Source organism: Panicum hallii, chromosome 4 (assembly GCF_002211085.1).
Source record: "Panicum hallii strain FIL2 chromosome 4, PHallii_v3.1, whole genome shotgun sequence".
Lineage (NCBI taxonomy): Eukaryota > Viridiplantae > Streptophyta > Magnoliopsida > Poales > Poaceae > Panicum > Panicum hallii.
This window is the reverse complement of record NC_038045.1, coordinates 46,823,724-46,847,618: the sequence shown is the minus strand read 5'-3', so window position 1 is coordinate 46,847,618 and position 23,895 is coordinate 46,823,724. Positions and strand designations below refer to the sequence as shown.

At 45.7% G+C, this 23,895-nt stretch overlaps 1 pseudogene; it reads right to left on the bottom strand.

Moving 5' to 3' along the window:
• LOC112890566 overlaps positions 1 to 20,738 on the bottom strand; it is a 112,264-nt pseudogene extending 91,526 nt beyond the window's left edge.
• Between the last annotated feature and the right edge of the window lie 3,157 nt (positions 20,739 to 23,895).

Below are 23,895 nucleotides of genomic sequence, written 5' to 3'. Positions count from 1 at the left end.
GCCTATCGGGTAACGTCCCGATAAACCACCGAATATAGGATCAAATAAGGTTACCTCACACGAAGGTGAGTCCAGAGATACAATCACCATCATATTTTACATCACAGGGAAATACATTACAAGAGTTTTCAAACGTAGTACGAAGTTTCAAACTTAGAGAAATTATTACAAACTATTAAAGTTAGGGTTTTTGGCAGCGGAAAACATGCGCGATGATTTACAATACGTCGTCAAGACGGATGTCATGTTAAGCCCTGGCATAATATCACTCGATATCATCAATGTTGGTCAGGGACGGATCCCATTCCACGGACCAATCTTCTGGGAGAGCACAAGGCCAAGGCAAGGGAAGAGTAGGGTCTTCAAAGACTTTTCCTAAAAAATATAAAACTAGCAAGGCTGAGTATACTAATACTCAGCAAGGCTTACCCGGGATTGGGTATACTTTAGCCCGTAACTAGACTCATGAAGGCATTGTGAAGCTTCTGGGTTTATTTTCAGCTGAAAAGCAAAAAAAGAGTAGATCCTTAATTTCAACTTTAGCTTTCAAATTTTATGTGATTATCCATTCTAGATAAGCACCTATAGCTATTCAAGCATGGTAGAATCTTTGATCAAACATCATCTTTGATAATCACAAGGTTGCTCTTGTTACTCTATGTGGTAAAGGGATCAAGCAGTCTCAATAATCGTGAGAAGCGGATGATTTTGAATCGAATTCAACCTTGCAAGGATAAACCTAACTCACACGCTTGGAACACCAAAGGGTCGTTCCGAAGCAACCGTTTGCCTTTCATTCCAACTCGTGGATCAGAGCCACCACAAGCGACTGCAGGACCATACGCACTTCCAAAGTGCAGGATGTACGCCTGTAGCGCGACTACATGTCCGTACTCCTGGTTGCCCTTGCAACACGTATTCCCACATGTCGAACTAAGTAACCAGAAGAAGCAAGACGAGTGGTGGGAGGTATGTCCACTCCTCGGGCCAATTGGCTACTAGGCTTACCGCTTACCATATTTCATGGTATGTGGCTAGTACTTTCAAACACTTAACCACCGCTACCACACACTGCGACCTTATCAAGTTCAACAACACAGACGGGGTATCATCTCAACCATGATACCTCACAAAACTCCCATCCGTCATCCTTATAGTGATAACAGGAATGTAAACATTACAACTCCTATATCACGCGAGTGACAGGAAATCACCCGACTTCTACCGGTCCTATTAGCATAGCGGCTATTCGAACTCAAATGCTAGTATCCGATACATTGGTTTCTAGGGAAATGCAACTAGGGTTTCTCATACAATTCCTATGAATGTAATGCATATATAGATATGAATAGATATAGATTGCAGGGTAAATAAAATAGTGGGTTATGTTCGGGGCTTGCCTTTACTGGTGGGGCTGAAGTCAGGGATGTTAGTATTGTTGCTTTCCGAACTTTGGTTCGGGGCTTCCGATAATCCCTTGGTGACGTTCACTTGATCTTCAGACATATCCTCTGTAAACTCCTGGGAGATCTTGTAGGTACCGTTTGCGGAAGTAGTCGTATCTACATGCAATGCAACATTACATTCAAAATATGCACATAAAACTATCTTACTTCACAATAAAGTTGCAATCCAACACTCATTTAACATACTACTCACATAACAACCAGAAAGATCTAAACTAAACTTAGACAGAGCTTTAGGGGGGACAACTAATTAGAGTCGGCTACTTGTTGAAGATTACAACAGAGCCGATTGAAACAACAGGGGTTTAGCCGATGGAATCGGCAAAGGAGGGGGCTGTCTATGCAGTGTTAGGAAATCCTCTGATTTCTGTTTGGAAGAGAAATCGGCAGAAACGGTCTCTGTATATAAGCAGAAGAGGTTAGCCAATTGACGTGCTTTGGTCATGCCTAACAGGGGCGTGTCTACTGTGTTAGCTTACTGATCTAGGGTGGTGTACGTACTTTGGCCTGTGTAGCCGATTGATAGGTGCATTGTGTTCCTAAATGATCGATGAAAGCATTGATTACTTTAGCAGAGGGATGATTCCTAAAGCAGCTGTATCTTAACTGAGATGTGCTTAAGTGTTATCTTAGGTAACTAGGTGTGGTTGTATCGACTTGTTTACGTCAGCACAACAATTGAGTGACGTATAGCCTATTGGAATATCGTTGAGGGTATGTGACCGATAGGTATATAGCCAATTTCCTAGCTGATAAATCGGCTAATAGAAGTGTGTGGATAAGGATGGGAAAACTAAGGATTGATCGGCTATATTTGACTGATATGGACAACAACCAAAATCGGCTTAGATCAGCCGATAGCAAGAACCTTAAGATCGTGTGTGCATCTCCGGTGCATCGACTATGTGCAGTTGATGTAGGATAGAACAAAAGAATTGTGTTGGCAGTAGCCGATATTAGAAGGGTAACAACCGGATCAGCTAACCAGCCGATGGTAGAAGCATATCAAAAGAAATGTATCGGCTGATAGCTGTTACACAGAAACATCATAGATTCAAGGAAACAGATGCTTAGCGGCTGAACTGATAGCCGACACTGAAGTATAGCTACGGAGATGTATTAGCTAAGCAGCAAACATACATGAACTAACAAGGATCCTTATACGAAAAGGACCTTAAGGAAACGGCAATCAAAATAAGGATAAAGTCTTGCTGGTAGGGATATGAGCACTCGTGTGAAAGGATTACTAAATATCACACATCTCCACTTGAGACATACATCCTATGATTACTTTTCAGCTATAACACATGCATATAACTCAAGGTACAAATAAAGCATTCATTCCCTAATGTTTAACCTAGACCACAAATCAAAAGACTTTCAATTCAAAAGCACAACATAAAACTTGTAGATTTTGACCTAAGGATTCAAACAAAATTGATTTTGTACTTTTATGAACTTCTTACAAAATTCTATGGAATGTAGAAGTTCACTGATTTGAAATAAAGAAGACTTTGGAAATTTTACAAAGAACATCCTAAAACTTTCTAAATCAAAGCAATTAAGTCCCTGGTCGGGGAAAACAGAGAACAGGAAGATAACGACGATATCCCGGCAAAGGAGTCGCCGACATTAGGAAGATTCAGTAGGTCAGGGCAAACCTTGGGGTAGCCTTGGTTGTAAAGGAGAACGGGTGGAAAGTGAATTCCCGTGGCAAACAAGATCGGCGATGAGAAGTACTCGACGGTGATGAGATTTCGTGGGTGACGAAGAAGCTTGCCAGGAATTGTAGTGGGTGAAGAATGGCCGGAGGAATATTCCTCACGGTGACCCGTGGTGACGATAGTCGATGTTGCCACGGCGATGATGTTCCGATATTCAGGGATCGAAGAGACTCGAGGAGGAGATCCAGGAGTTTCCTCGAGGTGTTGTGGTCTTGCTTGATCGATCGGCGAAGGGTAAGAGCTGCTGGATGTCGTGGACTCATGGAAGAAGCCGATAGGGCCGGATTGGTTCGCTATGCCGACTCCTTCATGAACCTCAGGGTTTTCCTACTCACGGGCTAAACCTCCACTGCTCACGCGCGTGTGCTGCAGAAACACGGTCGGCACACCCGCATAGCCTCCTGCAGAATCGCCGCGCCCGGTTGCATCTCCTGCACACTATTCCTGTACTGCTCTCACACCACTGGCCCTTAACCTGCTCATGCGTGGCCTGTTGCCTTGCACGCACACATGCCTGCGGAATCGAGCCGAGCCGGCCACCAGCAGAATACTCCCGCTCGCACTCGCGAATGCGCCGGTTCAATTCCGCTCGGACCTCCGGGTCCTGTAACTCCGCCGTCCATTCCATCTGCTGTGACGCCATCAAGACCGGTCTACCACCGCCGCCAGTCTTGCGCTGCGCGTCGAACCCGCGCCGCGTTACTCCTGCCTCGACCTTCGCATGGATGAAGGGAGCTCGGCGTGCCTGGCTGCACCGCATCTCCTCCGAGCTCATCACGCCCGTCCGCTGCCTTCGCTTCGCCGCCTCTCCTTCTGGCTCGTCACGCCATAACCACTCCTCCGCCTTCGTGAGGACCGTGGTCTACCTGTGTGGCAGAACCGCCAGAATTATTCCAGCTCAAGTGCGCTAATGATCGCTATACAGCTGGCATTAACTTAACGCACTTCAAACGGAATAATCCATTGGTCTGTCGTGTCTCCGCCCGATACAACCACGGTTCAACAGGATCAAAGCAGGTTTACCTCGCACGAAGGCGAGTTTACAATCACAGAATAGCTCATCAACCTTTAATTTATAGATATTCAAGCATTATTACAAACTAGGTTTAAACTTGGATAAAACTTATACAAACCATATTGAAACTGACAAGCAGAACAGCTTGTCCAAACTCACAGCGGAAAGAAAAGTTTACACGACTACACACGTCGCGAAAGTGGACACCATGCTCAGCCCAAGGCCTGGTGTCACTCAGGAGGGTCACTGCCAGCCAGGGATGGGTCCCATTCCACGGACCAGCCAAAAGGAACAGAAGTTGGCCATGCAGGGTTGTCCATGGAGTTCTCGAAAGTTATACCTGAAACAGATACTAGCAAGGCTGAGCATTCTAATACTCAGCAAGGCTTACCCGAGTTTGGGTATACTTTAGCCCATAACTAGACTCATGAAGGCATTGTAAGGGTTATGAGTTATTTTTAGCAGAAAAAGCAACTAGAAGTATAACCTACTATCAAGTTTTAGCTTTCAAATTCTAGCTTGTTTAGCCATCTAGGTAAGCACTTATACTAAACAAGCAAGATAGATATTATCACCTATCAAAATTATTTCATCACCAATTACACTTTTTACTCTATGTGGTAAAAGGGATAAGCAGTCTCAATCCTCGTGAGAGGCGGACGATTCTGAATCGAATTCAAACCTTGCAAGGTAAACCTAACACACACGCTTGGAATATCCAAAGATCGTTCCAAAGCAACCGTTTCCCTCATATTCCGGGTTATGGATCAGGGCCACCACAAGCGACTGCAGGACCGTACGCACACCAATTGTGTAGGACATACGTCTGTAGCACGACTACAAAACCCGTATTCCTGTCTACCATGCAGAACGTACTCCCACACGTCGGTTTGTGTAAACATAAAATAAAAGTCGAGTGGTGGAAACGTGTCCATTTGCCGGGCCATTCGGGTACTAGGCTTACCGCTTACCATATTTCGCGGTATGTGGCTAGTACTTTCAAACACTTAGCCACCACTAGCACATGCTGTGACCTTAACCACTTTTAACAAAATAGACAGGGTAAACCTTCAGATCATGATACAACACATGACCCTGTCCATTATCCTTATAGTGGTTGCAGAATTGTAAACAAGCAACTCTTATATAACGCGAGTGAGAGGAATTCACCCGACTTTTACCGGTCCTATTTAGCAGAGCATTTAAGCGATAAGGACTCGGGTACAATACATTGGATTCCTAAGATCTCATGCAACTAGAATTTCAGTTCAACTCCTAGACATAATGCAAGATATATAATACATAAGTGAAATGGTAATAAGTTGAAATACTGGGATATGCATCGGGGCTTGCCTTCTTGAGTGGGATTGAGGATGATACAAAGATCTTAACTAATTAGGTTTAAAGAACATGCTTAGCTAACTTTAAAGCTTTTCAAATTTGAATTGCCTAAATTCAAAAGAAGTTAAGTTATAAAACAAAGCTAAGTTTGGAATTTTAACACAAGGTTACACATAGCTCATAGAATTTACATGCCAAAAATCATGAGAAGCAAAATTAAAATGTAGAAGTTATATACCAAATACTTTTTAACCTTAGATTTAAAATAGGTGCAAAAGTATTTAGTTTCATATCAAACTTCATAAACAAAAATTGTAGGGTATGAAATCTAGTTTCTAACAAAACAAATTTTGCAATTTTTGGATTTTTCTGTGATTTTCTAAGAATTTTACAAGGCAGCTGCATACACACATGAAATAACAGATACACAAGAGAGGGGGGGGTCTGGGTTTTTTGCGCTCGGTCCCTGGAAGGAGTCTCCTTCTCACGGAGTAGTCCCTGCCCAGCCTCGACATTGCCCGGCCGCTTGGCCCAGGTGTGTTCTCGCCAGCGGGGAGGGGCCGGTGGGGCAGGACCTACGAGGCCTAGGGGGTGTTGTGGAGGTGGAAGCGCACAATGGCTAGCAGGGGACCGAGATTGACGACAGGGAGGAGCGGCGGCTGTGGCGGTGCGTTGCCGTTCCCGGCGAAGGACCGGCGAACAGGAGGGGCTAACGCACGCACGAGCACCAGGGGGCAAAGGGGAATCGATCTCCATACTTGGATCGGTCGAAGAGGTGGCGGAGCGTACTGTCGACGACGAGGCTGAGCTCGGGCGGCGCCGATGAGGGGCGGCTCAGGGTGATGCGATTCTGGCGAGGGGGATGGCCAGAGCTAGACTGGATCAAGCTCAGGAACAAGGGGAGGAGGTGAGGAAGCTCTAGGACAGCGGAATCTGGGTGGGGTGGTGCGGTTGGGGAGGATTCCAGCGGAAGATGTGCGGCAGCGCTTCGGTGCTGGTGGTCGCAGGGAGGAGGAAAGGGGGAGAAACAACAGAAGGATGGAGCTCAGCTTGGTCTTATAGGGTAAGAACGACTCCACTGGAAGAAAGGAGAGGGAGAGGAGGAGAGAGTGGTCACGGACCAAGCCCACGACGGCGGGCGGCGTCGATGAGCCTCGGTGCGTGGCAGCTGCTCGGCTCTGGCAGCCCAACGTGGCACGGTGAGGGGAGGACAGCGGAAAGGACACGGGCGGTGGAAGGGATGACAAGACGACGCGTGGACGAGGGAAGCAGAGCTGCAGGCGCTCGGGGGCGGCCGGCGGCAGAAGGCACGCGCGCGCGGTAGAAGAACAGGGGAGCTCGAGGACTCGAGGAGGAAGACAGAGGACCGTGTTGCGAAAAGCAGAAAACTCAGGGGCCTTACTGTAAAGCATGGACAACTTTCACACCACTGCTCAAATGAAGATGGACCCAAAAGCAAAAGTGTGTAGTTTTTCATAATGCACAACTTTGCTTTAAGGTTCATCCACAGAAGAGCTAAGGTTTTGCAATCAAATTGAAATTTAAAAAGATCTCTAAACTTTGCATAAATCCTATTTTAAAATTACACCACATTTACATCCAAAAGGTAGTTTCACCTATTTTTGCGTTTTAAACATAAGTTTTTAACTTTTACAAAACAACCCTCATACTTTCAAAATCTACCCTCCAAGCTCACCCATTTAGCACAAAAGGACCCTGATTTAAATACAAATATACAGACAATCACCTTTGCTTATCATTAACATTTTTAAACATACTTTTGCTACATTTTGTACATAACCACACACTAAAGATCTAGGGTGTGACCATACTTTTTACCTGAGTGTCACAGCCTTCCCCCCTAAAAAGAATCTCATCCCGAGATTCCGGATCAGAAGAAATTGAATGATCAATTTCGGAGATTGGCTTGGAAGAAATCTGGGAAATTATGCTGAAGATAAGACTCAGTTTCCCATGTTGCTTCTTCTTCGGTGTGATGGTTCCACTGAATCTTTACATCCTAATGGTTTCCCTTCTAGTACTCCTTTCTTTGGTATCTAGCACTCTGATGGGATGTTCCGTATAAGTTAGGTCGGCTTCAATTTCAATAGTCTGAGGATCGGTAATTTCAGTAGGAACTTTGGCACACTTCCAAAGTTGAGATACATGAAAGATGTTATGGATGGCCGCTAGTTAAGGAGTAAGTTGAAGACGATAAGCTACGGGTCCGTAGATTTCAAGGATTTCAAAGGGTCCGATGTATCGAGGAGCAAGTTTCCCTTTTACTCCGAATCTTTGAATGCCTCGGGTAGGAGATACTCGAAGATATACGAAGTCTCCGACTTGAAATCGTAAGGGCCTTCTTCGTATATCCGCGTAGCTTTTCTGTTGAGATTGTGCTGCCTTGAGATTCGCCTGTATAATCCTTACTTTCTCTTCTGCCTTATTGACAAGGTCTGGTCCAAAAAGCTTACGCTCGCCGGTTTGTGACCAACTTAAAGGAGTTCTGCAACGGCGACCGTACAATGCTTCGAATGGTGCCATTTTTAGACTGGTTTGATAACTATTGTTGTATGAGAATTCTGCTAGCGACAAGCATTTATCCCAATTCTTGTCGTATTGAAGGACACAGGCTCTGAGCATATCTTCCAAAATTTGATTTACCCTCTCAGTCTGTCCATCTGCCTGAGGATGATATGCCAAACTTCGAAGTAACTTAGTTCCAAGAGCATCATGAAGTTGCTCCCAAAACCGAGCGACGAATTGTGCTCCACGATCAGAAATGATCGTCTTAGGTATTCCATGAAGACGAACAATTTGATCTAAATAGATCTCGGCATACTTTTTGGCAACATACGTAGTATGCACGGGAATGAAATGGGCAGTCTTGGTTAATCGATCCACGATTACCCAAATAGAGTCATGTCTTAGAGAAGTATGAGGTAGACCAACAATAAAATCCATACTGATATCCTCCCATTTCCAAGAGGGAATGGTCAGAGGTTCAAGGATACCAGCAGTCTTTAGATGACTAGGTTTGATCCTTTAGCAGATATCGCATTCTGAGACATACTTGGCAATCTCTCGCCTCATACGAGTCCACCAAAAGTTTTGTTTCAGATCTTGGTACATCTTCGTGTCAGACCCGGGGCCACCGGGCTGGGTACATAACATAGTTTAAAGAGGTTTAAGAGATTAAGTCCGTCTTATCTCTTATTCATTTTGTTTATCTCTTGTTTATCCCGTTTAAATAGGAGATAGAGCTAACCAGCACGGAGGGGATCTACTCGAGATATGTTCTGCTATGATCCCTCAACGGGTGTTGGTTAGCATCTTTGTAACTCTGGCCTCTCGGATATATAAGGGAGGTCAGGGACCCCTCTCAAAACAAGATCTCTAGGTCATTCTACACCAAAGGCAATACAAACCACTATACAGGACGTAGGGTGTTACGCATCTTGCGGCCCGAACCTGTCTAAGCTTTGTGTTCCTTGCACCTTTGAGTTCCTGATCTTGGCATCTCCTCACCCAAAACTTACCACCTTGGGTATATCCCTTGGTGGGTAGCCGGTTAAACACCGACACCTGGCGCACCAGGTAGGGGGGCACATCGACGATCCCCCGGCGAGCTCGAAGGACCTCTTCAACATCAACTACATTAGCGTCGTCGTGAGGCAATTCTTCCAACTCAGCTGCTGGTCTTGTCGATCCAGCAATACGGCGCGCGTCTGTGTAGATGTTCCTCCATTACGTGCCAACCTCCAACTCTCCGGGAACGGGGCCTTGATGCAACTCTGTGTCGGCAAGTATCGACCCCGGTCTCCGTACGCGGGTAACCCGGCTAAGGTCGCCTTTGGTGCGTACGTCAGATGGAAACACGCATCACCGAACATACAGGGAAGATTCTTTCGGTTTCCTACTTCAACGTCCGATCTAATCTATCCTTGGTAAATTTTTCCCTTGAGAAAGATTGTTCTAATCTATTTTCTCTACAACGCGAGATGCATGCGTGATCCTCCACATGGTTGAGCACCAAAGGAGGACGGGTCCCATGGGTCTAAGGTTGTGCCTACTCTAGGTGCTTGAAGGAGGCATTGGTGAATTGGCTGACATTATCACGCAGTCATAGCAGCCTGGCTAATCGAGAACTAGTCGGGCACGTCTCCTGGCTGATCGGCTTCAGCAACAACATGGACTGCTGTCTGGACGGAAAGTGACACCCACGCGGTCACGACGACGCGGCCATGCCGACTACCCTGTCAACCGTCTGCTCAGCCACGATAACTCGATCGCATCAACCACTCCGTCAGCCACCCACCTGAGATATAAGGACGGTGATGGAGTGCGTGTGGGTGGTGTGGCGAGCTATCACTGGCCATGGGACTTCACGAGGATGATCGGCAGCCCGACGACGACTACTTCAACTACTCGTCTCGACTTGAAAACCAGTCGGAATCGACTCTGACTAGTCGAGCTTCATCAACAAACCGTCGCAGCTCCATCAACGAGCTCCACGGCTTCGTCGATATTCGTCCACGAATCAAGCTAAGTGATTTATACCTTTTCTGACTTGTTCTTCACAGGATCGGCTACCTTTTCGGGTATGCCTCTCGATGGGCAGGAAACCCTCGGGGGCTACGCCCTGATCGACTACTCCTGGGATGCTAGACCGACAGCCACAGCTTTGGTGCACTGAGTACTGGAGGCTCTGCCACAGACTTAATGCACCAAGTGCTGGCGGCTTTGCCACAGCCTTAGGACACTGACTACGGAGGCTACGCCACAAGATTGTGTTCTTAGTGCTGGAGGCTTCATGGGACTACACCCTATGGAAGTATAGATCTTTGCGTGTTGCCACACACGCTCTCGCCGACTACTTATGCGTGTATGTCTCTCGATGGGTATGAAACCCTCCAGAGCTACACATCGCCGACTACTTTATGTGCACCGTGCATCCTCTTTGTCGCATGACGACTTCTTTGTCTTCTCTTAATGGTTGCTAAAGTACTCGGGTAGCACAGGCCTTAATCCGTGAAACCTCGACTCTTCTGTACGCCTATGCTCCTATGCGTGCATGCGGCTAAGCTCCCTACGCTATGGTCTACGGCCATCAGGGATCAGGTGCTTAAACGTAACAGGCTAACTGCCCGGGGAAATTACATGGCCTAGCAAGAGCAAGACGCGAAATTTTTACACCGGATAAATTTTAGTGTCTTCACATTATTACTGAGTACTACTCGGTATCTTCACATTATGCTACATAATGTGTGCTTTGTCTTTTTTCAGATCAAGCTTCGGCAACAACCCTCCAGGCAACACGGCGTGCCATCACAGTTCTGCTAGTTCCCAGGCTTGGGGGCTGGGTGATGCGCACTACTTGACGTGGCTCCTTTGGCTCTCCTGGCTCGTAAGCTCGGGGGCTGGACGCCGTAAAACTACTCGAAGACGACTCATATGAAGACTGAGAGTGCAGAAGAAACCTTAAGTCACCGCGCGGTTAAATAAACCAGTGGGAGGCTTAATTTCACTATGCAGAAGACGAAGAGTTTTTCTCGGGATTTCAGAATAACACCCATGCCACGGTTTTTGGATCCTTATCTCCAATTTTGAGGGATTTGGATTCAAGGCTCGGGGGCTGCGGGATACGTGGCATCGACTACTTATTTTTCAAATTTGTTTGACGGACAAGGAGGATTACAGACAAATGGGACCCTCAGCCTGATTCTCCGATTCAACCTAAGGCTCGGGGGCTACTCCATATGGAGTGCGATTTTTCAAATCGCACACCATGATTAAAAATAAAATTCGGGGCATGAGCACCTCATAGCTTCGATGCAGCCAAGCAAGTACTCGAAGAAGGATTTCAAGGCAAAGCTTTAGAAGAAGTCGAAGACTGTTTCAAAAGTACTCGATAAGCTTGCAGTACTCAGCTACGAAGAGCTCGGGGGCTTGTCAGACCCGGGGCCATCGAGCTGGGTACATAACGTAATTTAAAGAGGTTTAAGAGATTAAGTCCGTCTTATCTCTTATTCATTTTATTTATCTCTTGTTTATCCTGTTTAAATAGGAGATAGAGCTAACCAGCACGGAGGGGACCTACTCGAGATATGTTTTGGTATGATCCCTCAGCGGGTGTTGGTTAGCATCTTTGTAACTCTGGCCTCTCGGATATATAAGGGAGGTCAGGGACCCCTCTCAAAACAAGATCTCTAGGTCATTCTACACCAAAGGCAATACAAACCACCATACAGGATGTAGGGTGTTACGCATCTTGCGGCCCGAACCTGTCTAAGCTTTGTGTTCCTTGCACCTTCGAGTTACTGATCTCGGCGTCTCCTCACCCAAAACTTACCACGTTGGGTATATCCCTCGGTGAGCAGCCGGTTAAACACCGACACTTCGTACTGCCAGGGTGTATAGAAAATTTAGATAGATGGGCTTCGTCCATTATCTGTTTATGGAGTTTATGGTCCTTGGGTACAACAAGTTGTTTGTTGAACCACAAAACTCCTTCGGGATCCACTTGGAAACATTCATACTTTTTCTCTCCTTGTGTTATATTCTGCTTAATAATTCCAACTCCCTCACTGCGCTGCTGAGCTAGAACAATGTCATCCCTAAGCGTGGCTTCAACCGAGAGATGGTTTAAGTCACCTTGGGGAACGATTTCTAGATTAAGCTTTCTCATTTCCCAGCAAAGAGTCTCGCTGAAAGCTTTAATAGATAAGCAAGAACAATGTACTTTGCGACTAAGTGCATCTGCAACGATATTGGCCTTGCCTAGATGATAATGTATCTCTAGGTCATAATCCTTGATCAGTTCTAGCCAGCGTCTTTGCCTCATATTCAAGTCTGCTTGGGTAAAGATATATTGGAGGCTTTTGTGGTCAGTATATATATGACACTTTGCACCCATTAAATGATGTCTCTAAATTTTTAAGGCATGAATGACAGCTGCTAGTTCAAGGTCATGAGTAGGATAGTTTTGTTCATGAACTCTGAGTGCCCGTGATGCATATGCAATCACTCGGTGGTCTTGCATAAGTACACAACCAAGCCCAGTTCCTGATGCATCACAATAGATGTCAAAAGGTTTTGACACATCTGGTTGCGCCAAGACTGGAGCAGTAGTGAGATGATCTCCGAGAACGTGGAATGCATCATCGCATTTTCGATCCCAAGAGAATTTGACACCTTTCTTCAGTAGTTCGGTCATAGGTTTGGCTATTCTGGAGAAATCCGGGATGAACCGACGATAATAGCCAGCTAGACCAAGAAAGCTACGGATCTGATGGATTGTTGTGGGAGCTTTCCAATCCTTCACTTCTTGTACTTTGCTGGGGTCAACGGATATACCGTCACCAGAGATAGTGTGACCTAGAAATTTTACTGTATCTAACCAAAACTCACACTTGGAGAATTTGGCATACAGGTGGTGATCTCTTAATCGCTGAAGGATGACATGAAGATGTTTGACATGATCTTCTGGAGTTTTAGAGTAAATCAGGATGTCGTCAATGAAGACCACAACAAATTTATCGAGTTCTTGCATGAATACAGAATTCATGAGATACATGAAATATGCTGGAGCATTGGTGAGACCAAATGACATGACTAGATACTCATATAGGCCATATCGAGTAGAGAAAGCTATTTTTGGAACATCACTGGGCCGGATCTTAATTTTATGATAGCCGGAACGAAGATCAATCTTAGAGAATACCTTAGCTCCGGCTAGTTGATCGAAAAGAATGTCAATGCGGGGTTGGGGATACTTGTTTTTGATAGTTACCGCATTGAGAGGACGATAATCCACACACAGCCTTAGGCTATTGTCTTTCTTTTTCACAAACAAGGCTGGACAACCCCAGGGTGATGCACTTGGACGGATGAAACCTTTGTCTAAAAGGTCTTGGAGTTGGATTTTCAATTCAGCCAACTCGTTAGGAGGCATGCGATAAGATTTCTTAGAGATAGGGGCTGTGCCAGGTTGGAGTTCTATGATGAACTCGATATCTCTATCTGGGGGCATTCCAGGTAAGTCATCTGGAAAGACATCTGGATATTCACAGACAATTGGAATATCCTTTAGCTTGACCCCAGATGTAGCATAGGTGCAAGAGTTGAAGTACTTTGGTTGTGGAAGATAAAGAAGAGTAGGCTCATTTTCTGGTGAACCTATCTCCACAGTTCGAGAAGGAATATCTAAAGATACATGGTACTGGGTCATCCAATTCATTCCTAAAAGAACATCCATTCCTTCTAGGTCTAATAGTAGTAGATCTGACCTTATCAGATTATTACCCATTTGAATTGGCACCATCTACAAATGCAGTTTGAAGAGAGGTTACCACCTGGAGTGGTTATCACATATACTCCATTAACAGGATAATCATCTAAGCCTATTTTAGTTCCAATCTTTATACTGATAAAGCTAGGGATGGCACCGGTATCAAAAAGAACAGTAACGGGGTGATGGTTGATAGAAAATGTACCCATCATTATCGGTGTCCCTTCGGGAAGCTCAGAGAGTGTGGTGAGGTTCACCTTCCCTTGACGGACCTGGACCACTTATCTCTTGCCCTTACCCTTGTTCATCAGATTAGATGCCTGCCCTTGGAAAGATTTCCTAGGTTGAGGGCAGTCCTTGATGAAGTGGGACGGGCTTCCGCAATTGAAACAACGATAATTGCTGTTTCCTGGAGTGGCTGGTGGAAAGCTCGGCCGCGGACCTTGTCGTGGTTGCTGTTGAATTTGTGGCGGTGGTGGTCGGTTGAATTGTGCCTGTTGGGGTGGTCGGGCTACCCATTTGCCAGGCAAATTGCCTCGAGACGGGGCTCGAGGGGCATTACTCTGAACCAACCGATACCTTGACGATTGTGGAGTTGCAGGCCCTGCAGGTGCTTTCCATTTCTTTTCTGCTCTGTGGGCTGAAATGCAGTCTTCCTGAGTAATGGCCATGTTGACTAGTTCGTTGAAGTTATCGACCTTCACCAAATTCAGCCATTCTTTAAGTTTGGTGTTCAGGCCTCGGCGAAAGCGATCACGTTTGCGGGCATCAGTGTCCGTATGAGATCCTGCATACTGGCACAAGTGATTGAAGACTTGTGCATACTACGTAATGGTGCGGGTACCTTGGGTCAAATTCAAAAATTCATTGAGCTTTCGCTCAATGAGTCCTTCCGGTATGTGATGCGCGCGAAACGCCGTCCGAAATTCATCCCAGGTGACGACATGATCGGCAGGTTGCATAGCATGAAATTGATCCCACCATAAACGGGTAGTGCCTCGGAGTTGCTGGGCTGCAAAGAGCGCCTTATTCTCATCTGAACATGGAGCTGATAATAAGGCGAACTTGGACTCGATGGTTCGAAGCCAAGCGTCTGCATCCAAAGGCTCATCTGCCTTATGGAATAATGGAGGTTGAGTGCTGAGAAAGTCCTGGTAACTGGCTGACAGGGGTTCACCTCGGCCTCAGGGTTGCTGATGGAAGTGGCCCATTTGAGCTTGTACAAGTTGGTTAAGAAGCTCTATTTGCCGGGCCATAACCTCGGCCAAATTTGGAGGTGGCGGTGGCGGTTGCTGGGAACCACCGGGCTGACCTACCCAGAATCCTTCAGGGGTTCCTCGAGTAGCTCCAACCATCTGAAACAAAGGAGGTATCCGTTATCAACCATAGTCTTACTCCAATTTCAGATAACATGCAATTACTAGATAGAAATGTAATTTCATATGTTCCATTCAATCCACTCAGAACAGATGCAAGGTCATTGAGCAGGATAACAAAGCACAAGATTTAGATTGTTATATAAACACTGATAATCCTTACATCTTATATCAACACACTCAAACCACTACAAACCTTTGCCTAAAAGCACATGCCACATATACAACAAGTGGCTCTACATCTAGATAAACTACACACTACCTATGTCACATCTTTTTACACTAGTTACAACTAGACTATCACTCACTCAACCACAACTAATAGTCATCAAAGTTTCCCACTAATGACTGACTACCCGAAGAGGAATGATGGGGGCTGATGACAGGGTCTTCGTGCTCAGAGTCAATCACGGAGACTCCCTCTTGATAGAGTCGGAGTGCCCGATCTTTCGGTGAGTGGAGATAATTTCGATCTGGTGGAAGATGACCCTCATGATCCGACTACGACGAGCGAGCCAGAAGCGCCAATGCAATCGCTGAACCAACTCCCTGTGGTTACCGACCTTGTTGATGCAAGATCAGCCTGATCACGAAGATCGTTTCCTGTGTGCAATCGAAGAACGAACAAGAAAAAGATGCGAGCAATCACAATATCACTCGAAGGTGGAGTTCTGAATCACACGAGGACAGCGCGTATTTGCGCGTGTTCGAGAATAGCTAAAGCTAGATGTAAAACAAAACTCAAGTCTGAAAATAAAAGAGGAGTCTATCTAAATAGGGGACGCAGCCCCTGGCGGCCAGGAGGGGCGGCGCGCTACAGTACCACGGGTACTGTTCACGCCTGGGGTTGCGAAGGTTGGGCCTCCTATTGGGCCAACTGCTATTCTTCTGGGCCTTCGTTCTTCAATAGCATGATGTAGTTTAATTCCCTCGCACGGGCCCGAGTAATTGGCCCAAGTGTAGGGGATGGTGCCTGGGCCTGGAGTGGAGGTGCGCCTGGTGGTGTAGATGGCGCCTGGAATGCTTCTAGTGCTGCTGATGTGGATATTCTTGTATTGTAGTTGATGTCCTCATCATCCTCCCCTTCTTGAACCGAAGTCGTCCTCGACGGCAACTCCTCATCTTCTCCCGCGTACAGTTTCAAATCTGCTACATTAAAACTAGTGGAAATACCAAACTCCGCAGGCAGGTCAAGGATATAAGCATTATCATTAATCTTGGTTAGTACCTTGAAAGGACCAGCGAGGCATCAATTTAGAACGGCGCAAAGTAGGAAAACGATCCTTTCTCAAATTCAGCCAAACCATATCACCAGGTTCAAAAGTAACAAGTTTTCTACCTTTACTACCAGCAACCTGATATTTAGCATTAGCAGCAGCAATATTCTATTGAGTCTGTTCATGCAAATTAATCATGTGTTCAACATGGGCAACAACATCTATGTGTGGGGCGTCCGCAGCATCAAGCGAAAACAAATCAATAGGCGCCCGAGGAATATAACCATAAACAATCTGAAAAGGGCACATCTTTGTAGAAGAATGTGTTGCATGATTATAAGCAAACTCAACATGAGGCAGGCAATCTTCCCAACATTTCAAATTTTTGTCTAAAATGGCCCTAAGAATGGTTGACAAAGTTCTATTAACCACCTCAGTTTGGCCATCAGTCTGAGGGTGACAAGTTGTGCTAAACAGCAATTTAGTTTCCAATTTATTCCAAAGTGATCTCCAAAAATGACTGAGAAACATAGCATCACGATCAGAGACTATTGTATTTGGAATACCATGCAAACGAATAATCTCTCGAAAGAACAATTCAGCAACACTGCTAGCATCATCAGTCTTATGACATGGTATAAAATAAGCTATTTTGGAGAATCTATCAACAACCACGAAAATGCTATCCCTCCCCTTCTTAGTTCTAGGCAATCCCAAAACAAAGTCCATAGAAATATCAAACCAAGGGGAAGTAGGGACAGGCAAAGGCATATACAAACCATGGTTGTTCAGTCGTGACTTAGCTTTCTGACAAGTAGTGCAGCGGGCAACAAGGCGCTCGACATCACGGCGCATCCGGGGCCAAAAGAAATGGGCGGCCAACATCTCATGCGTCTTGTAGACGCCAAAGTATCCCTTGAGACCGCCTCCGTGTGCTTCCTGTAACAACAAAAGACGAACCGAGCTTGCTGGAACACACAGCTTGTTAGCGCGAAACAGGAACCCATCCTGCATGTGAAATTTGCCCCATGGTTTGCCATTCATACAATGAGCTAAGATATCTTTAAAATCAGCATCATCGACATATTGATCTTTCACAGTTTGCAAGCCAAAGATTTTAAAATCTAACTGGGACAGCATGGTATATCGACGAGACAAAGCATCAGCAATGACATTTTCCTTCCCATTCTTGTGTTTAATAATGTAAGGGAAACACTCAATGAATTCTACCCAATTAGCATGACGACGGTTCAGATTTGTTTTGGTACGAATATGTTTCAAAGCCTCATGATCAGAATGGATTATAAACTCGCGATGCCAAAGATAGTGCTGCCATGTTTGCAAAGTGCGAACTAAAGCATAAAGCTCCTTATCATATGTAGAATATCTCAGGCTAGCACCACTTAATTTCTTACTAAAATAAGCAACCGGTTTTCCTTCTTGTAACAAAACAGCACCTAGCCCAATACCGCTAGCATCACATTCAAGCTCAAACACTTTATTAAAATCAGGCAATTGCAAGAGGGGAGCATGTGTTAACTTATCTTTCAAAGTGTTGAACGCTACCTCCTGCGAGTCGCCCCAAGCAAATGGCGCACCTTTCTTTGTATGCTCGTGCAAAGGGGCTACAATGGAGCTGAAATCACGGACGAACCGACGGTAGAATCCTGCAAGTCCAAGAAAGCTCCGAATCTGTGTGACCGTCGTCGGTGTAGGCCATTCCCGAATGGCATCAATCTTGCTGCTGTCCACCTCAATGCCCTGTGGAGTCACAACATAACCAAGAAACGAAACACGTTGCGTGCAAAAGACGCATTTTTCCATGTTACCAAATAAGCGAACCGCACGCAACGCATCAAAAACAGCACTCAAATGTTCTAAATGCTCTTCCATAGTCTTGCTGTAAATAAGGATATCATCAAAATAGACAACAACAAACAATCCTAAGAAAGGCCTTAGAACTTCGTTCATCAAACGCATAAAGGTGCTGGGAGCATTAGTCAAACCAAACGGCATAACCAACCATTCATATAACCCAAATTTTGTTTTAAAAGCCGTTTTCCATTCGTCACCCAGTTTCATTCTAATCTGGTGGTAACCACTACGCAAATCAATCTTAGTGAAAATAATGGCACCACTAAGCTCATCTAGCATATCATCAAGGCATGGTATAGGATATCGATAACGAATGGTGATATTATTAATAGCATGACAGTCTACACACATACGCCATGATCCATCTTTCTTTGGAACAAGTAACACAGGAACTGAACAAGGGCTAAGAGACTCACGGATGTAACCCTTGTCAAGCAATGCCTGCACCTGGCGCTGGATCTCCTTTGTCTCATCCGGATTCGTACGGTACGGGGCGCGGTTTGGAAGCTGAGCGCCGGGGATGAGGTTGATTTGGTGTTCAATGCCGTGGAGTGGAGGAAGACCCGGTGGCAAGTCTTTGGGAAACACATCAGCGTACTCCTGCAAAAGGTTAGAAACAGCAGGGGGAATATCCAAAGACGGTGCATCATCAAGTGAAACGAGCATACTAGAGCATACAAGTGCATAGCAGGGTAAGTGAGCATCGCGGAGATCATCAAAATCAGCACGTTGAGCAAGTAAAACAGGAGCATTCAACTTGATTTCAGAATTAGAAGTCGATGGTGATGGTTCTAGTTGTTTAGCATTCCTAGCAGCTCGAGCAAGATCATCGTTAACAATTTGTTCAGGTGTCATTGGATGTATAATTATTTTCTGACCCTTAAACATGAAAGAATAATGATTCGAACGACCATGATGCAAACTATCAGTATCATATTGGCAAGGTCTACCAAGTAACAAAGAGCATGCCTCCATGGGAATAACATCACAATCGACAAAATCAGAATAAGCACCCATGGAGAAAGGGACACGCACCGACCGTGTTACTCTAATTTTTCCACCATCATTAAGCCACTGAATGTGATATGGATTCGGATGCTTACGAGTGGGTAATGACAACTTCTCGACCAGCGTGGTACTCGCCAAGTTGTTGCAGCTGCCGCTGTCAATGATGATGCGAATCGACCGCTCCTTGACAACACCCTTTGTATGGAACAGAGTGTGTTGCTGATTCTTCTCGGGCGGGACGACTTGTGTACTAAGAACACGCTGCGCAACAAGACTTTCATACCTATCGGCGTCGCCCGGGTTGACATGTACCTCCGCCTTAGCTGCATGGTCAGTGGCAAGCATAGTATGATGAGTTTCCTCGGAATCACTAGCGGACGAGTACTCACCATTGTCACGTATGAGCAAGGTGCGCTTGTTTGGGCAGTCCCGAATCATGTGCCCAAATCCTTTGCAACGATGGCACTGAATATCCCGTGTACGTCCTGTGGAAGGAGCAGCGCCTGTGGACGGGGGTGCTGCAGGTTTGGCCGACCTCTCGCGCGGTGTAGTGCTGGTCGTGGATGGCGCATGTAGGGCAGGCGCTGAGCTGGTTGCCGAGCTTCTTCCTGCAAAAGAGTTAGAATATGGCTTTGAGCGGCGACCCTGCACTGCACGTTCAGCTTTGCAAGCATATGCAAACAACATGGTCATATCATTATATTCCTTATAATCAAGTATGTCCTGAATTTCGCGGTTCAAACCACCGCGAAAACGTGCCATAGCAGCATCGTCTGTCTCAAACAAACCACAACGAATCATACCTTTTTGTAGCTCCTGATAGTAGTCCTCAACAGATTGTTGACCTTGTCGAAAGCACTGCATTTTTTTCAAGCAAATCTCGTGCATAATATGAAGGGACAAATCTGTGTCGCATGGTAGCTTTTAATTGAGTCCAAGTGGTGGGAGGGGGATGTTTTTGCTTATATTCACGCCACCAAATTAAAGCAAAGTCAGTAAATTCACTAATAGCAGCTTTAAGTTGAGAACTAGCAGGAATATCATGGCATGAAAATTTCTGGTCGACCTCTAGTTCCCAATCAAGATATGCAGCAGGATCATATTTACCATTAAAAGAGGGAATTTTAAACTTAATCTTAGCAAAAGAATCATTAGCGGGGGGACGTACCACGCGGCGAGCACGATCGCGGCGGTTGCCAGCATCTCCATCGTCCTGCTTAGTATCACCGCCATAATCCTTCTGCAACTCCGTGATCGAGGTGTTCAATGCGTCGAGTCGTGCCATGATGGTGTCGAGCGTGTTCCGGGTGGCCGTCTGCGTGAGGTCGAGCTGATCGAACCGCTGGTTCGTCGAGGTGACCGTGGAGTCCAGCCATTCATGTATCGTCTTAATGTCCGCGAGAAGTCCATCAACTTGTGTCCGCATGTCCTACCGTGGTACATCCATCTTGTTGTCGTCTCCTGCCATGGTTAGCGCAAACACAAAACAAAATCCTACGACTAGAAGGGTGTAATGCGCTCACAAAAGTGCTTTTATCAAATTCTTATCCGTTCTTACCACACACACACAGGAGCGAACTGCAACCAACTGGTGGCACTCATGAAAGATTGGAGGAGCGATTGCCTGGAGAAACAAAAACTGCTCGTCGTAGAAATATGTGGAGTTCTGAGTAGGCTGCACTCAAAGCAAGGATTAGCACAATCAAACAATAGACGCAAAGTTGAATTATAGTGCTAACACAAGTACAAACGCTACTGGAAACAAGTGAAACCGAAAGGACAGATGCAAGGAAGGTGGCAAAGATGGAGAAGGCACAACAAAAAACTGTTTTTTCGGCTTTTCCTTTTTTTTTCTGTTCTCCTTTTTTTTTGATTGCTTTCTTTCCCTTTTTTTTGACTTTCCTTTCACACAGGCCTGCGGGAGGACGAACAGGGCCGGTGGCGCTACGGCACGTGTGACCAGGGGAAAAGGGTGCGGCGTGTGTTGTAGGGTTGCGGCGTGCGTGGGGGCAAAAAGGAAGGCGAGCAGCAAGATGGAAGGGCGGCGCACTAGGGTGTGAAGAGATAGGAACAAGGCTATGAGAAAACAAAAACACAAGTAACCAGCAACAATTGAAGTGTAAAGCACACAAATTCAACAACGCAAAGTATTGAAAGAATGCGCGAGGCTAAAAAGGTTGCTGGGACAAGATCTAACCTGAAAATAAATTTTTGTTTTGGTTTTTGTGGACTGTAGGAAGGGAAAAAAAATCTCTCGATAAACTCACCGATCAACCTGGAAAGCTGATACCACTTGATAGAGTCAGAGTGCCCGATCTTTCGGTGAGTGGAGATAATTTCGATCTGGTGGAAGATGACCCTCACGATCCGACTACGACGAGCGAGCCCGAAGCACCAATGCAATCGCTGAACCAACTCCCTGTGGTTACCGACCTTGTTGATGCAAGATCAGCCTAATCATGAAGATCGTTTCCTGTGCGCAATCGAAGAACGAACAAGAAAAAGATGCGAGCAATCACAATATCACTCGAAGGTGGAGTTCTGAATCACACGAGGACAGTGCGTATTTGCGCGTGTTCGAGAGTAGCTAAAGCTAGATGTAAAACAAAACTCAAGTCTGAAAATAAAAAAGGAGTCTATCTAAATAGGGGACGCAGCCCCTGGCGGCCAGGAGGGGCGGCGCGCTACAGTACCGCGGGTACTGTTCACGCCTAGGGTTGTGAAGGTTGGGCCTCCTATTGGGCCAACTGCTATTCTTCTGGGCCTTCGTTCTTCAATAGCATGATGTAGTTTAATTCCCTTGCACGGGCCGGAGTAATTGGCCTAAGTGTAGGGGATGGTGCCTGGGCCTGGAGTGGAGGTGCGCCTGGTGGTGTAGATGGCGCCTGGAATGCTTCTAGTGCTGCTGATGTGGATGTTCTTGTATTGTAGTTGATGTCCTCATCACCTCTATTTCCTCGGGATCTTCCTCTTCTTCTTCAGGTGCCGGTACTACAGGAGGTACAGGCTGCTGTTGAAGCTCATTTATGTGCGCATTGGCATCATCCACTTCGAGGATAAGATCATGAATCTGCTCTTGAAGAAATTCAATGATTGTGTTGTGTTGGGTGATCGTCGCATCACTTTCATTGATTTGATCTTCCCTGTGATGAATAGTCTCATTTTGGGTAGTAATGATTCCATCTTTCTTAATCACCAAAGCTCGAAGTTGATCCACTTGGGTGATATGTCTAGTAGCTTCCCTATGGAGATTTCGCGCAGCATTAACCAATTGGCCCATCTCACGACGTAGCAATGATTGGTAATGATACTGCACATTCATGAAACGCATCATCCCTTGAAGTGCTTCTTCCGGTGAACCTTCCAATCTGTGACTCTTAGGAATTACCCTGAGATTCCATTCTGACTCACTAGGATCTATTGTAGCAAATAAACCAATGGGTTGTCCTGCGACTTCCCCGGGATGTTGATTACAGAAGACATAGATAGCTTCTAGTGCTGCCCCTTCAATGGTATCCACAATCCGGTAACCCATCACTTCAATTTCAATGGGTTGCCATTGGGAACGATGCGGGTGTTGAGGGATAATCATTTTGACTCGGGCTCGATAGATGCCCTCTTCCTGGTATTCCATTGCATCATACTGTGGAGGGTCAGTATAACCAAACGACCTTAGGGATTCCCAAAGCAAACGAGGAAAATCCTCCCAGTGCAGGGCATTTGTATGAAGATGCCCTGCCGGATCCCAAAAGACATTAGGTGGGGCTGCCATCTGGAACAGAAATGCAAATGGTGAGACTTTTTACCTTGCTGAGAAAGTACAAGATAAATAGAACGGGATAATCAATTCTGATAACAGCAGGGACTGAAAATCAGATGGAAGCCTAAGGTACTTTAAGATACCCAACTTAAAACTACCATTAGGACTCTATCAGCACATTTCCCAAATACAAACAACATACCATTCATCCTTAGCAGTATTACATTATTTGATTATTAACAAGTTATGCATGCACGTACTACTCGTCCTCACAACCCAAAACAACTGTCGAATATGTTCGGACTTACGTGGTTAATTCCGGTGGCATACCCATACGTCTCTCACTATATAACTAATCGATAAATCCTATGCGTCCTAACCTCATAATCGTGGTTAGTGTACCTGCAGAAGAACACACATATATATATATCATGAACCTTTCATGGTAGCACGATATGAAAGCGTCCCCAAACAGTACTGTTCACTATAGAAACATCATTTGTATAATTACTGCCGTACAGACAACGTTAGCATACGTTATCGAAACAACGTATTCACGGGGGTACCACAAAATGCGGGGGGTATGAACAGCGATCGCCATACCCTGCGCCAAACCATATACTCCCAATATAACCAACCTAAGTTGGTATATTGGCAGCATCTCAAGTAAGCCACTGCTTGAGAAACAGCGTTCGGTTCGCATCATCGATGGGAAGGCTAACTCCCTAGTTAGCTGAGGATCCTTACCTTCTTACCTCATGAGCGTAGGTGTCGTTACAAAAAGTAAGGTTGAATTGTGCAGGAATTTAAATTTCGACAGAAA